Genomic DNA, 6,911 nt, shown 5'->3' with positions numbered 1-6,911 from the left:
ATTTCAAAATCTACTCTCCGGCCCATATCTAGCCCCTCAAGTGATGATGAATTAGGATGAATCACAGGATTTGTGTGTTTACTTGTGTTACGCCCCATCTGTTACCTCTATGTTAGTGCCCGCACTGGTCTCTTCACTCTGCCCAGGCTGACATGGGGAACTTAGGGAGTTGAACCTACTGTAGTGTAGTTTGAATGGGAGGTAAATCGACAGCCACCCAGGGAGAGTGGCCACTCTCACCAGGTACAGGGAGGTCATACCAGGTCACAGGGAGGTGGTGTATGCTTTTCAGGTCACCTGGAGGTCGTGAACCTGAAGAAGGCCATGTTGATACAACAAATTGACACCAGGGATGTACAGTGCACTGACTATTACATGAGCTGAGGTTCAATGTTTTAAGACAACATTAACTTTTCAGAATGAGCCCTTTCATATTGACCGACCTCCCCTGTTTATTTCAATTGGACAGAGGACTGGCTTCAGACGAGCACCGCTTTGGAAACAAGTGTTTACACTTTTAAGTGCTATCCTCTGGTTTTACATTGTACATTATGTTGTTTATATATTGTACACAAATAAATTAAATTCAAGGATGTATATATAGCATGCTATTCGTTTTGGGTGGAGATCGAATAAATGAAGGTGGGGCGGAGGTGTGTCTACAGATATATAGCGTCGTTATTGTTATTTTATTGTGTAACTTTTTATTATTTTAACTTTAGTTTATTTGGTAAATATTTTCTTAAGTCTTCTTGAACTGCAGGATCCGCCCCTTTTTTTCAATTTCCGCCTAAAATGACATACCCAAATCTAACTGCCTGTAACTCAGGCCCTGAAGCATGAATATGCATATTCTTGGTACCATTTGAAAGGAAACACTTTGAGGTTTGTGGTACTGTGAAAGGAATGTAGGAGAATATAACAGAACAGATCTGGTAGAAGATAATACAAAGAAAAAAACATGCAGCTTTTATTTGTACCGTCATCTTTGAAATGCAAGAGAAAGGCCATCATGTATTATTCCAGCCCAGATGCAATTTAGATGTTGGCCAGTAGATGGCATTGTATGTGCAATGTTTTAGACTGATCCAATGAACCATTGCATTTCTGTTCAAAATGTTGTATCAAGACTGCCCAAATGTGCCTAATTTGTTTATTAATAACTTTTCATGTTCAAAACTGTGCACTCTCCTCAAACAATAGCATTGTATTATTTCACTGTAATAGCTACTGTAAATTGGAGAGTGCAGTTAGATGAACAAGAATTTAAGCTTTCTGCCAATATCAGATATGTCTATGTCTGGGGAAATGTTATTGTTACTTACAACCTCATGCTAATCGCATTAGCCTACGTTAGCTCAACAGTCCCATGGAAGGGACACTGATCCTGAAGAAATTTTAAACACCATGGGACCACACAGCCGTCATACCGCTCAGGAAGGAGATGCGTTCTGTCTCCTAGAGATGAATGTACTTGGTGCGAAAAGTGCAAATCAATCCCAGAACAACAGCAAAGGACCCTGTGAAGATGCTGGAGGAAACAGCTACAAAAGTATCTATATCCACAGTAAAACGAGCCCTATATCGGCATAACCTGAAAGGCCGCTCAGCAAGGAAGAAGCCACTGCTCCAAAACAGCCAGACTACAACTTGCAACTGATCATACTTTTTGGCGAAATGTCCTCTGGTCTGATGAAACAAAAATAGAACTGTTTGGCCATAATGACCATCGTTATGTTTGGAGGAAAAAGTAGGATGCTTGCAAGCTGAGGAACACCATCCCAACTGTGAAGCACAGGGGTGTCAGCAGCATGTTGTGAGGGTGCTTTGCTGCAGGAAGGACTGGTGCACTCACAAAATAGATGACATCATCAGGCAGGTTAGGTGGATATATTGAAGCAACATCTTAAGACATCAGTCAGGAAGTTAAAGCTTGGTCGCAAATGGGTCTTCCAAATGAACAATGACCCCAAGCATACTTCCAAAGTTGTGGCAAAACTGCTTAAGGACAACAAAGTCAAGGTATTGGAGTGCCAATCACAAAGCCCTGACCTCAATCCCATAGAAAATTTGTGAGCAGAACTGAAAAAGCGTGTGCGAGCAAGGATGCCTACAAACCTGACTCAGTTACACCAGCTCTGTCACGAGGAATGGGCCAAAATTCACCCAACTTATTGTGGGAAGCTTGTGGAAGGCTACCCAAAACATTTGTCCTAAGTTAAACAATTTAAAGGCAGTGCTACCAAATGCTAATTGAGTGTTCTGAACCACTGGGAATGTGATGAAATAAATAAAAGCTGAAACAAATCATTCTTTCTACTATTATTATGACATTTCACATTCTTAAAATAAAGTGGTGATCCTAACTGACCTAAGACGGAATTTTTACTAGGATTAAATGTCAGGAATTGTGAAAATTGAGTTTAAATGTATTTGGCTAAGGTGTATGTGAACTTCCAACTTCAACTGCAAGTAACTATTAACAATAGAATGTTCATGGTGTCACTGCGACAACTGTCAATAGACATGCCTGGTAAATTCTCTCTGGCTATCTACTCCGATTTCAGAGCACTCTCATCTGAGTGTACCATAGCACAGAATAACTGACGAACTTACGAATGCTCAACACCCGTTGAATATGGCCAGTGTCAGTAAGCTTTGGCAAAAAAGCGTAATTAAATTGTTGCCGTCAGCACAGTTGCAGTCACCAATGCTCTGGATAACATAAAAACAGCCTTACCAACAAAATGATCAGTGAGCAGTTCTCTCATTTGTGTCCGGAAGTAGCTAGCCAGCTAGCCAATGTTAGCCAGTTAGCTTGGGTGCTTGACTGCTGTTGTTAGGTCAGAATGCTCGGATCAACCCTACTCCTCGGCCAGAGCGTTTTGCTCTCAGTGTTCAGAGTGCACACAACAGTGTGCACTCTGAACGCTCTGAGAGCAAAACGCTCTGAATTTACGAACAGACAATCTGACAACGCTCTGAATTTATGAACGCCCAGTGCACACTCTGGCACTCCAGATCAAATTTACGAACACATACATAGTATAAAACAGCCTTTAGTCTTGAAATATTTGGTTGTTTAGTACATAACCTCACATGAATCCTTAAAGAGATGGGTGAGGCTAAAGCTTAAGAGGGTGTGAACGATGCTGAATGGGTCTAGATAAATAAGAGCTCTCCAGTAGGTTAACCAAAAAATTCAAGGGCAATTTTCTCAAAAGTGAGGTTACAAGTTTATCAATTTTCAAAGTTTATCAACTTTCAAGTTTATCAACTGTAGTGTATGATATACCATTTTCTAGCTTTGAATTTCTACTTTTATCCAATGTAAAAAAATAAACTATTTCAAATTTTGCTACCAGTCACAATGCAGCAAACTGAAGCATATCAACATATCAACTTTCCCATAGTAAAGTTTATGAAATTCTGTGCGATTATGCAGAATTTAAATTGTACAGCCTTTTAACTTGAAGGGATGGGCACTCTCAAATGTCTTAATTATAGGCTACCCCGACTTTCTCTGTTTCCTATTTCTATAATGTTAAATATTAGCCACTATCAGTATCGACCGTCAGTAGGCATAATAATCACACAAATTCAACTGTCAATTTACTGTTAGTTCCCTTTAGTTGTTATAGCCTACATTATCATTCCATTTAATCACATTGTTTTGTTTACCTTAATTTGCTTCCTCTGTAATCTCCGTCACGGCCATGTAGTTGTTGCTGAGGATCATTAGTAACAGTTGATAATATATTTGAAAAGTAGACATGTAATCTAATTAAATCATTATGCAGCGAAGCGCAGACCAAGCCGTAACAGTTTGAACCCGATGCATGGCGCAATACTTGGTTGTGTCATCATACAGTCCTATGGTTAGTGCAGGCAATAGACAGGAATTGTACACTAATCTCCCTAATATAATTATATGAACTGAATGTGGCAATTTTCAGAATGAATCAAACCATCGTTTTGTTTCTTTCATGCCTAAAGTTCCTCCAAACTATTTTTTTAATGTTTAATAAATCATTTCCTAAACCTAAATAATCTACAACATTTTTTATATGATTAATAAATAATTTCCTACGACTAAATAATCTACAAGATCAGAGTATTTTGAAAACTACCAATTGGTGCTGAAACGGAGACGAATATGCATATATTTAGTTGGAATTCTTTCACTGATCCCTAATATTCTGAACCCTTTCTCTCGATATATTCTATTGAGTCTGTGGACAGAATTCAAACTTAAAGGTACACCTTATTTAATTGGATGGCTTAAGATAAATTACACACCTTCATTAGGTAAGTCTGAATACCAACTACTGAGAAGTGCGTAGAAAATGTGTGCGTTAAGAAAGGTGTAATTCCCTATGTCTGAATCGGGCCCTTAGAATCAAAAAAAATATTATATAAAAGACAGGGAAAAAATAAATATGAAAAGCATTTGTGTCTGCAGACTGAGGTTGTGAGGTCAGACTGAAGACATATTCTTCAACTGTGGAGAATGGTTGGAGTGCTGGGGCTGCTGTGCTTGTAGGGTCACGGAGGCTGTGTATGTGTGTGTGTGCGTACGGCCTCCTGAGGTGTAAGAGTGGGCCTTGTACCGCTGTACTGTGGTCTAATTCCACTGCAGAGCTTCCCTATTCCAGAAACAGAGACCCAGATACTCACTGAGGTTGCGTGCGCCCGTCCGTGTGTCCGTGTGTGTATCCTTTAATCCCAGGTACAGGGACAGATTCATTACCGCCCGTGATTCATCCTGCCAGAGAGAGTTCCAATCATCTTTAAATCACTTTGCAGGTAACCTACACTACTTCAACACTATGTCTGCTTGCTAAATGGCACCATATTCCCTATATAATGCACTACCTTTGTCAATGGCCCTTGACAAAGGTAGTGCACTATATAGGGAATAGGGTGCCACTTGGATTGTACACCGTGCCTCCACAGATTTACACACTCACACACTGCGATCCATTTTTAATCTTATTATATTATATAGCAATATATTGTACTTTAGATTTATGTAAAGTACGTTGTTTTTAACCAATTGGAAATGGGTGAATGTAGTAAATGTCTGTGTAATATCAGCATGAACAGAACTGCTCACCTGGGGAATTCAGCATGTGTAGGGTGCCATTTATACAGGCAGCTTTGTTTTTACACTGCTGCTACTCACTGTTTATTATCTATGCATAGTCACTTTTCCCCTACCTACATGTCAAATCAAATCAAACTTTTTGTCACACGCGCCGAATACAACAAGTGTAGACTTTACCATGAAATGCTTACTTACAAGCCTTTAACCAACAGTGCAGTTCAAGAAGACTTAAGAAAATATTTACCAAATAAACTAAAGTAAAAGTAATAAAAAGTAACACAATAAAATAACAGTAACGAGGCTATATATCTGTAGACACACCTCCGCATGACCTTCATTTATTCGATCTCCACCCAAAACGAATAGCATGCCATTCTTATGCTTAAATTCAAGGTCAGAATACACATAAAGAGAAAGGTGCATAAAATAGGAATTACGTTCCATTTACGCATGCTTAACTTCGGTCTCAATCGGGCCCTAAGTAACTGGAACAGAAAAGGGAACATCCTTAAATTGACTTTACTTGTGTACATTAAATAAACAAAATTATGTACAATGTGAAACCAGAGGATAGCAATTAAAAGTATTCATTAAAACACTTGTTTCCAAAGCGGTGCTCATCTGAAGCCAGTCCTCTGACCAGTTGAAATGAACAGGGGAGATCTTCAAGGTTGGTCAATACAAAAGGGCTCATTCTGAAAAGTGAATGTTGTACTACCCTCTGTTGCTCCTTACGGTCAAGTGCCGAGCAGTTGCCATACCAGGCAGTGATGCAACCGGTCACGATGCTCTCGATGGTGCAGCTGTAGAACCTTTTGAGGATCTGGGGATCCATGACAAATCTTTTCAGTCTGCTGAGGGGGTAAAGGTTTTGTCGTGCCCTCTTCATGACTGTCTTGGTATGTTTGGACCATGATAGTTTGTTGGTGATGTGGAGACCAGGAACTTGAAACTCTCGACCCGCTCCACTACAGCCCCGTCGATGTTAATGGGGGCCTGTTCGGCCCGCCTTTTCCTGTAGTCCACGATCATCTCCTTTGTCTTGCTCACATTGAGGGAGAGGTTGTCCTGGCACCACACTGCCAGGCCTACCACTGTTGTGTCGTCAGCAAACTTATTGATGGTGTTGGAGTCGTGTTTGGCCACACAGTCGTGGGGGAACAAGGAATATAGGAGGGGGCTAAGTACACACCCATGAGGGGCCCCAGTGTTAAGGATCAGCGTGGCAGACATGTTGTTGCCGACTCTTACCACCTAGGGGCAACCTGTCAGGAAGTCCAGGCTCCAGTTGCAGATGGAGGTGTTTAGTCCCAGTCCTTAGCTTAGTGATGAGCTTTGTGGGCACTATGGTGTTAAACGCTGAGCTGTAGTCAATGAACAGCATTCTCACATAGGTGTTCATTTTGTCCAGGTGAGAGAGGGCAGTGTGGAGTGAGATTGAGATTTTGTCATCTGTGGATCTGTTGGGGCGGTATGCGAATTGGAGTGGGTCAAGGGTGTCCAGGACGATGCTGTTTATGTGAGCCATGACCAGCCTTTCAAAGCATTAAATGACTACCGACGTGAGTGTCACGGTGCGGTAATAATTTAGGCAGGTTACCTTCGCTTCCTTGGGCACAGGGACTATGGTGGTCTGCTTGAAACATGTTGTTATTACAGACTCGGTCGGGGAGAGGTTGAAAATGTCAGTGAAGACACTTGACAGTTGGTCCGCACATGCGTTGTGTACACGTCCTTGTAATCCGTCTGGCCCAGCGGCCTTGTGAATGTTGACCCGTTTAAAGGTTTTGTTCACATCGGCATC

The sequence above is a fragment of the Salvelinus fontinalis genome, chromosome 32, assembly GCF_029448725.1.
Source record: "Salvelinus fontinalis isolate EN_2023a chromosome 32, ASM2944872v1, whole genome shotgun sequence".
NCBI lineage: Eukaryota > Metazoa > Chordata > Actinopteri > Salmoniformes > Salmonidae > Salvelinus > Salvelinus fontinalis.
The sequence above is the reverse complement of the archived record's forward strand: the minus strand, read 5'-3'. Positions refer to the sequence as shown.